The sequence below is a fragment of the Triticum dicoccoides genome, chromosome 1A (genome assembly GCF_002162155.2).
Source record: "Triticum dicoccoides isolate Atlit2015 ecotype Zavitan chromosome 1A, WEW_v2.0, whole genome shotgun sequence".
Lineage (NCBI taxonomy): Eukaryota > Viridiplantae > Streptophyta > Magnoliopsida > Poales > Poaceae > Triticum > Triticum dicoccoides.
The window spans coordinates 534919712-534930355 of NC_041380.1; positions in this window are offsets into that span (position 1 = coordinate 534919712).

Genomic DNA, 10644 nt, shown 5'->3' on the forward strand with positions numbered 1-10644 from the left:
CGGGTCACGGCTATAGGACGAGGTGAGCGGGGTGCTGGCGCGTGCGTTCATGGGTGCGGGTAGCCGGCGCCGGCGCGCGCGGGGCTTTGGAGGGGGAGAAGAAGAGCGCGCAGCGCAAGCGTCGAGTGTGCCATGCGCGGAAGCGGGCGCCGCAAATACACCGCGGAGGTACCGGTTCCTGCCGCGCGCCCAACTGCTTATACCGCGCGCGCGGTTATTGCGCGCACGCTGGAGCCATCCGCCGGGTTGCGCGCGCTAAAGTGGGTATATTTACGGTGCGACGCCTGTTTAGCGCGCCTGTTGGAGATGCTCTTAAAGAGTGCGATCGTATCAACCTTTGTTTATGTACTTTCTTTTGCAAGTCTTTTTTTTCGAAAAGGAGGCTGAAACCTCTGCATCATTGTGATGCACACAATGACACGACCAATTCTTATTGATTAATGATTATTAAACAAAGGGTGACCATCGTTGAACCATTACAAGATATGAAATAACACCTATGATTAAGTCCTTGAGTATTCGAAAGCTTTGTGCGGTGCAGATTCAACCACTAGTGAACCAGCTTGCGAACCAACTGCCGACGTGGAGAGGAGCTTTGCTCCCGAAGAGTGGGAGGTTGTGGCTGATCAAGTCAGTCTTAGGGCATGGCCAATGCATAGCCCTAGGATGATGCTCCGCAGGCCATGTAGAATCAGATATCAGGAAAAGTAGATTCGAATGGTGTAGGGGGATCCTCGGCGGGAGGCTAGTGCTTGGGGAGAAAAAAAAGGTCTGGTGCATAAAGCTGAAAAGGTTGAAGTGCAGAGTAGGGATGCATGAGTAGTGAGAGTCTACTTTCTATTCTTTGATGAGGCCCATTAGTAGTAGCTTGTGTTGAATAGAAAAAATCAATATAGATGCCTCAAACTGCTTTTTGTCATGGGGCATCTGTAACCATATGTCACCATTGTACATATGTCCTTACATGCCATCCGAACCATGCAATGCTGGCATTGGATCCACCCCTGAGACAATAACCATGAAAAAAATATGCAGATGCTTCTTGTGGTGTGCCAAAGCCGAGGCTAGAGGAGGAAATTGCACCATGTCCTATGAATCGGCTTGTACACCGGAGTGGATGGGTAGACTTGGGGGTACCAAACTTGAAATGGCTAAACATCACAATCCAGTTGAGGTGGTTGTGGCTTACTAGTTCTAATCAGCTAAGGTGTAATGCCATCGATGCGGCTATATCTCCCACGTGTCGAGGCACGGCTTAGAGGCATAATCGCATTGAAAGCAATGTCGCAAGTGAGGTAATCTTCACACAACCCATGTAATATAATAGGGGAAAGATACATAGTTGGCTTACAATAGCCACTTCACACAATACATGAATAAAGCATTACATTCATCCAAATACGATCAGGGCCCGACTACGGAGCCAAAATAAAAGGAGAACCCCAAATGCGACAAAGGTCCCCGATCGACCCCAACTGGGCTCCACTACTGATCAACTAGAACGAAACAACACAAAGGACAAGATCTTCATCGAGCTCCTCCTTGAGCTTGGTTGCGTCACCTGCTCGGTTCAATGGCACCTGCAAACTGGTTTTGGAAGTATCTGTGAGCCACGAGGACTCAGCAATCTCGCACCCTCGCGATCAAGACTATTTAAGCTTATGGGTAAGGTAAAGGTATGAGGTGGAGCTGCAGCAAGCGACTAGCATATATGGGGGCTAACATACGCAAAGCGAGAAGAGAAGGCAAAGCACGAACAGAGAACTATGATCAAGAAGTGATCCTAGAACAACCTACATCAAACATAACTATAACACGGTGTTCACTTCCCGGACACCGCTGGAAAGAGACCATCACGGTTACACACGCGGTTGATGCATTTTAAATGAGTTAAGGTTCAAGTTATCTACAACCGGACATTAACAAATTACCATCTGCCCATAACCGCGGGCACGGCTTTCGAAAGTTCAAATCCCTGCAGGGGAGTCCCAACTTAGCCCATGACAAGCTCTCACGGTCAACGAAGGAATAGACCTCCTCCCGAGACATTCCGATCAGACTCGGTATCCCGGTTCTACAAGACATCCTCGACAATGGTAAAACAAGTCCAGCAAAGCCGCCCGATGTGCCGACATCCTGATGGGAGCTGCACATATCTCGTTCTCAGGGCAACACCGAATAGGTCAAGCTACGAGTAAAATCAGCCCTCAAGTTTCCCCGAGGTGGCCCCGCAGGCTGCCCATTTCGGACCAACACTTAGACAAGCACTGGCCCGGGGGGGTTTAAAATAAAGATGACCCTTGGGCTGGCCTAACCCAAGGGAAAAAGAGGCTAGGTGGCGAATGGTAAAACCAAGGTTGGGCCTTGCTGGAGGAGTTTTATTCAAAGCGAACTGTCAAGGGGTTCCCATTATAACCCAACCGCGTAAGGAACGCAAAATCCGGGAACATAACACCGATATGACGGAAACTAGGGCGGCAAGAGTGGAACGAAACACCAGGCATAAGGCCGAGCCTTCCACCCTTTACCAAGTATATAGATGCATTAATTAAATAAGATATATTGTGATATCCCAACAAGTAAACATGTTCCAACAAGGAACATCATCTCCATGTTCCAACAAGGAACAAACTTCAATCTTCACCTGCAACTAACAACGCTATAAGAGGGGCTGAGCAAAGCGGTAACATAGCCAAACAACGGTTTGCTAGGACAAGGTGGGTTAGAGGCTTGGTTTAACAATATGGGAGGCATGATAAGCAAGTGATCGATATCGCAGCATAGGCATAGCAAAAGAGCGAGCAACTAGCAAGCAAAGATAGAAGTGATTTCGAGGGTACGGTCATCTTGCCTGACATCCCGCAAGGAAGAAGAACGAGTCCATGAAGAAGAACAAACGGACGTAGTCGAATGGATCCTCACAAACGCAACATTATCGGAACCAACCCGAAGAAGCAACACCGGAAAGAAGCAAACAACATAGTAAATAACCACCACATAAGCATGACACGATGCGCAAACAAGTATGATGCATGTCCGGTTTAATGAGGCATGGCATGGCAAAGTGCACAAATAACCCTACAAATTAAGTGGAGCTCAATATGCAACAAGTTGCATATTGACGAAACACCACATCAATTATTTAGTTCACTCCTGCTTATGTACCCAACCAAATTAAATGTTGTTATGCATGTCAACAGATGAAGCAAAGTGGAACTACCTATCTAGGCAAGTTTAAATGAGGCCGGAAATAACAAACAACAATTCCGGTAAATCCCCATATGCATTTAGCAATTTGGTGCAACAACAATTTAAACATTTTAATTGTTATTATCATGATGCGGGTGACATGAACAAGTTTATGCAATTATTATTAAATGTTGACAAGAGCATTATTATGAAGCATTTGACATCGAGGCGGAAATGAAAAGGGGTGCCACGGCAACGATAATGAAACGGTGCCACGGCAACGTCCCGGTTCCGGTAACTCGATTGAGATACCGATGCAAAGGAGAAGTGCGCGGATGCGTGCAAAAGATGGTGGGGCGCTCCCAGATTCCGGGTGTCCCACAAGTTGGCGACAAGAAAACAAGTGACAATTTGGATACGGTGCAAACAAAGGGTGCATCTCAAACAACACGTGCAATCGTCCACGGCGGTCGTCTCGACGTTATACCTCTGAAGCATGCATTATCGAAGCAGTACGAGTCGGCGTAGAGGAAGTAGTGGAAGTAGACGTTCTCGTTTCATAGATGTTCACACTCCGTAGGTGTTCGGGGTCAGAACAAGGAACTCGACGTCCATGGTTCTTCGAGGGTCGACGGTACATGTTCTGTAGACGTTCAGGCGGCGGTAGTGGTACACGTTTAACGTCGACGGTAGTTGTTCACGGTTCGTAGATGAACTTGACGGATCCGAGGGCTTCGGCCATCGGGGTACTTGGCGCAACACCGTGTAGTCATACATTCATTCGGAGAGAAGCTCGTCGCATCCCTGTACTTGGCGTTCCAGTGTGGTAGTCGTTCTCGGGATCGGGGTCCTCGTGCATTTGACGACTCCGGAAGAGGAACTTGGCACCCACGGTGGTTGTGACCACGGTCTTGACGTCAACGCAATCGAGGAAGAGGCACAAAACAGCAACATGAGGCTGCAGAGGTGGCCGCCATGTGGCTGTCACGGTCTCACACAGTGCAACAGAGGAATACAAAGCCTCGGCCAGAAGAAGCGATGGAGCGAGGCGCACTCAAGGGAGAGCTCAGGCGACTGCCGGCTCCGGCAGCTCAACAAGGGGCAGGGCCAAACGCCATGCAGCAAGGCGACGGAACAGAGTAACCGCGGGAGGCCGAGAGGAGCGACGAGGAGGCGGAGCAGGTGCCGGCAACGAGGCGGGGCACTTGAGGATGCGGCGTGGTGCAGGGCTCCGGCGGCAGGAGCAGGAAACTTGGTGCGGCGACGGCAGAGGCGCGGCGCTCCGGTTGAGGGACTTGGCGCGCAACAGCGTTGGGCGAAGCAGGACGCTGCAGTGAGGCGACAAATGGGTGGCGTAAGGCAGTGGCTCGGCGGCCATGGATGTGGGTCGGCACAGAGGAGGAGGACGAGGGGGACCGAGTGGGACTCCTCCCTGGTGGCGGGTCGAGGAGGGGGGTAGCAGGCCAGGGTGGTGGAGGAAGGCCATGGAGGAGGCGGGAGGCGAGGCAGAGCAGAGGCTCACCGGTGGGGTAGAGGAGAATGGGCGCGGGGCGACGCTCCTCTCCGCCTCTCCTCCTGACGGCGCAAGGAGGGAGGAGACGAACGGGGGGAGAGGGAGGTGGATCGAGAGAAGGGGTTCGATGGGAGATCGAGGAGATGGGAGTTGGGCAGCGCGTGCGTTCTGCCTCTCTGGCGGAGTTGAGGGATGCGGATGGAGTGAGGGGAAGGAATTAGGCAGGCTAGGGTTAACCAGTGGGACTGGCTGGGCCTTGGCCTTGGGCCGAATGGGCCGGCCTAGCTACAGGTTGCGGCTGGCGCAGCAGGGGAGGCCCAGCTAGCTCTCTTCTCTCTCCTCTTTATTTTAAAAAAACGGAGAAGTAGAAGAAAGGAAAAAAAGGAGAGAAGAGAAAGTTGGAAGAGGAATTTGGACATGCGGTTAATTTTCTTGGACTCACAAAAAAATAAGTTTGACCCAAGAAAATTAGAAACGGCAAGATTGAAAGATATAAATTCAAACTCATTTGAATTTAATTCAAATGGGTTTGAACTGGGACTTGGTAAAAGGAAGGTCCAAAAATGTTGAGGTTTTTGGTGGAATTCCGGAAAATGACGAAAGAATTTACGGACATGGTTCGAGGTCAAGAAGCGAGATAACAAAGGCATGGGGAAATTTTGCAAGTGTGTTTTAGGTGATTCCATAAGAATGGATTATTTATCATAGCTCCCTAATATTGGGAGGATATGTTATAAAGAGAATCACCATGTGAATTCCCTCGATTTAAATGGACTGAAGATCCATGCAATTTATTTAGTTGAGTTGCAAAAAGAATTATGAGATGATGGCATGATGACATGATGCAATGCACAAGATGCAACAAACCAAACAAATCACACGACGAAACCCAGAAACCCTGGAAGGCATCTGAAGCTCCGGTCTTGGGGCGTCACAACACTCCACCACTACGAGAGGATCTCGTCCCGAGATCTAGGATGGCACCGGAGGGAAAAGGAAGAGGAAGAGAAGAGGTAAAACAAATTGCTTCTTTGACAAATGAGTGAAACCAAAGAACCTTGCGAGGTTGAACAAATTCTAGAAAGAATACAATGGAGGTGAACAAAGTCGAAAAACTCCGTTAGAAGAGAGGAACAAAGAACATTGCAAAAAACCTTGAGGTTGAAGGGCAAGATATATATTGAAACCACTTCGGTTAAAACAAGATAGAGAAGGATTAAGAATGATATAATTTGGACAGCACTCTGACTGAAAATGGAAGGAATTAACAAGAACTTGACAAGACGAGAGGATACTTGATGAAATCAACAACACACTGCCTTCGGAACTAATGGAAGAATGGCACAATGGGTAAGAACGATTTCATACGACACTCCGGTTGAGAAGGGGACAAAAGTTGATAAAATGGGAAGAACTTGAAAAGAGGGCATGACACTCTGGTTAAATGGATAAGCCCGAAAAGAACATGATCTTGACAAAACAAGATGATGGGTTGAAGAGAACAACAACACAATGCCTCCCGAATGAAAGAATAGAAGTTGTATCGACGGAACAAAAGAACGGAGAAGAAAACAACATCTTCTACCTCTGATGAGCTTGGAAAGCATCTTAACGAGAAGGGTCGCACGGAGTTGTTGGAAACCAACAACGAAAAGAATAAGCTTGATATGGTCTTATGGAATACATCTCAAATCATGAGGTGACCACCTGCCACTCACGGGAAAAGAATAGGATTGCTATGAACGAGGAGACGAGAAAACTTATTTCACCGGGGAATAGATGAATTACTTAAGTCATTTATGAGCACCATAGATAGCAACAATCCTTAGGGAATGCTTTAGGTGAAAAATAACCCAAGATAACTTCAACGAAGAGGTTGATGAATTTAAAATATCTCATTCTTAACAACATGTGAATCATGAAACATGAACTCAAATTATCAAGAATGACATAATACCACCTCCAATGATATGGAAGAAAGAATTGCACTCCGGATAGCAAGAAGAAGAATGCTTGAGTTCCTCTTAAAAGAAACTCGATGAACACTTCGAAAAGGAAATAAATCCTTTATGAACCATCATGTAGAACCTTCATGAAGAACTCCGGTAACAAAAGGATAACAAAAAAGAAAGAGAAGATGAAAACACAAGGTGAAACCTTGCAATGATTAGATGGACCTTCACGACGATATATTTGAGAGAGCTTGGAACTCCGGAAAACAAAAGATGAAACAATAGAAACCGAGAATTTGATGAGCCTCCGGAATAAGGAGTTAATCACTTGGATGAAACAAGAATAAGAATTACATTATGCTTATCCTTCACCAATTAAATTGATGACAATCAATGGATTTGACATATTACTTATTCTCGTAGAAAAGATTAAGAGAGATATAGCATAAACTTTAGAAGCTCTTCGACGAACCACAGGTAGGGTTGAAACAACGAATAAATTGATATGATAACGAAGGAAGAGAAGTCTTGAACGAACCACCGTAAGAATTAAAATGACCAAGGAAAAGATAAGGACAACACCGGGAAGAATTATCAAATGAATGAAGAAGCTTGAGAGAATTTAGATACATGAGAACGAAGCGATCACGAGCTGATAAGAGAATACTTGAATGATGCACCAGTAAGATTTGGAGAATGATAGCTGAAAGCTGAGAATGAATAAATCTTCTGAAATGATGGCCTTCGGAGAATCAAACTGAAAAGACTCCTGAATTACTCCGGATGGGTGAGAAAGAATTCTGACAATCGAAAACAATTAAGAGAGGATGGCAACAATCTCGAATGACGAATCTTGAAGAGAATGGAGCAAGGTTGAAAGAAGAATCTTCTTCGGTCTTCCAAACTGAGAATGCCGACGAGAAATACCATCATGACTTATTTAGGCACTCCGGAAGAATCAAAACGAAGAGGTTGAGCCAATAATGAAAAGAATTTAACCGATCTTGGAGAAAGGCATTTGACTGATGATAAATCATTCTTACGTCAAACTTTGAGATGAATATGAGAATAACTCCGGAAATTAGAAGAGTCAGGTAAGATCCTGGGGAAAGACCTGTGGGTTAGGGCCCACTCAAAAGATACACCGTAGAACAATTTAAAAGAGAGAATGCACCGGGAATGAGATAACAACCTCGAAATAGGTTGAACGGATCTTGAATGACAAGACGAGCCTTTTGAGAAAGCTTGAGCACGTCGGAACAAATGAATAGTGAGAAGTGAATTATTAAGACGTGCACCGATATGAGAAGGCATTTGAAACGAGGAAAAGGATATGATCCACAAAGCTTGAATTGAATCCACCTGAAAAGAAAACGAGTGAAGAGTGACAAACTTGAAGCTCCGTTAGGATCTTCATGAGAATCACCGGGTAAGAACATGAAGGAAAAATAATGGAGAGACTCCACAAGAATAAAAGGATGCTTGATTAAGAAATTTGAGTCCTTGAGGAAAAAAAAGGGTGGGTGGGCGGGAAAAAATAAAGGCAACTTGGAGACGGATGAAACAAACACTGTTGAGAAGAACTAGTAATAGATCTTGCTGATGTTGAAATGATCGGATCCACTTGAAGAGAAACACACCGGTTGAAAAGGATTGGAAAGACAATCTCGATGATCAAGAAGGATTGGTATTCACATTGGAGTATAAGAACACTATTTCGGGAAGGTATGGAATCAACATTTGACATTGAAGCAACTCGAATACCACAACTGAAAACAAAATAAAGGATTGGCTTGCGGAATAAGCCGGAACAAACATATGATAGAGATTTCGTCCGAAGTTTTCGTGGTGGGGCCTACACGGGCTCGATCGTACAGCACCATCATGTACAAGGCAGTGCACATGACATACGAAGCGTCCCCGAGTCGGCATAGCCAGGGACTCTTTAAGACACAACGAGACCACTGTAAAACCAACCGTGGATAGGCGGACCACTAGACATCGAACCCCAATTTCATATCATACATCTGTCGGAAAGATATCCTAAGATCTACTTGAATTCCCACTTATAAACTCCCGAAATTTTCCGGTTATGCAATCAGGTGTTGGGGATACAGGGGAAGCATAATATCTCACCCAAACTAACAAATCCTACATCCAGCTGTATCCATCCTTCAACACATAACCAAGAAACCTTCGGAAATCATCTACCTCAACCTTCGAAAAGCATCCGTTATACGAGTTATGGCGATACTCCCGAACTCCCGCCCCAGTACTGGGTGGCGTCGAGGTTATCTCACCAACGAACTGCATAAAAGAGATTTTTGATGTCGGCGTACTAAACTCAGGTATTCCAGAACTGCAACGATAAAATTGTGACGACAACACCTCGGAGCTCAACTCCCCGGGACACTGCCACAACCCCTAAAGACAGGAGGCACCAAGAACAATGTTCTCGTCACAAAACCATCGGAATGATTCCAAAATACCCACGTGATCCTAATTTTTTTTTAGTGAAATTTGAGAAGAGAAGAGTCAAAACTCTATGTCAGGATGCCTTACCAGAGTGATGAGGAGACTGGGAAGTAAAAAGAATTCCTAAACTCTCCGATATATAATTTCTAAATGACTCAAAACATTTTTCTAGACACAACTCGGCTGCTAAAAACGATCAAACTATGGGGCTCCTAAGGTCGGGGAAGGCTCTGATTACCAACTTGTAACGCCCTCGATGCGGCTATATCTCCCACATGTCGAATCACGGCTTAGAGGCATAACCGCATTGAAAGCAATGTCGCAAGTGAGGTAATCTTCACACAACCCATGTAATACAACAGGGGAAAAGATACATAGTTGGCTTACAATCACCACTTCACACAATACATGAATAAAGCATTACATTCATCCAAATACAATCAGGGCCCGACTACGGAGCCAAAATAAAAGAAGAACCCCAAATGCGACAAAGGTCCCCGATCGACCCCAACTGGGCTCCACTACTGATCAACTAGAACGAGACAACACAAAGGACAAGATCTTCATCGAGCTCCTCCTTGAGCTTGGTTGCGTCACCTGCTCGGTTCAACGGCACCTGCAAACTAGTTTTGGAAGTATCTGTGAGCCACGGGGACTCAGCAATCTCGCACCCTCGCGATCAAGACTATTTAAGCTTATGGGTAAGGTAAAGGTATGAGGTGGAGCTGCAGCAAGCGACTAGCATATATGGGGGCTAGCATACGCAAATGAGAGCGAGAAGAGAAGGCAAAGCACGAACAGAGAACTATGATCAAGAAGTGATCCTAGAACAACCTACGTAAAACATAACTCCAACACCGTGTTCACTTCCCGGACACCGCCGGAAAGAGACCATCACGGTTACACACGCGGTTGATGCATTTTAAATGAGTTAAGGTTCAAGTTATCTACAACCGGACATTAACAAATTCCCATCTGCCCATAACCATGGGCACGACTTTCGGAAGTTCAAATCCCTGCAGGGGAGTCCCAACTTAGCCCATGACAAGCTCTCACGGTCAACGAAGGAATAGACCTCCTCCCGAGACATTCCGACCAGACTCGGTATCCCGGTTCTACAAGACATCCTCGACAATGGTAAAACAAGTCCAGCAAAGCCGCCCGAGGTGCCGAAATCCTGATGGGAGCTGCACATATCTCGTTCTCAGGGCAAAACCGAATAGGTCAAGCTACGAGTAAAACCAGCCCTCAAGTTTCCCCGAGGTGGCCCCGCAGGCTACCCATTTCGGACCAACACTTAGACAAGCACTGGCCCGTGGGGGGGGGGGTTAAAATAAAGATGACCCTTGGGCTGGCCTAACCCAAGGGAAAAAGAGGCTAGGTGGCGAATGGTAAAACCAAGGTTGGGCCTTGCTGGAGGAGTTTTATTCAAAGCGAACTGTCAAGGGGTTCCCATTATAACCCAACCGCGTAAGGAACGCAAAATCCGGGAACATAACACCGATATGACGAAAA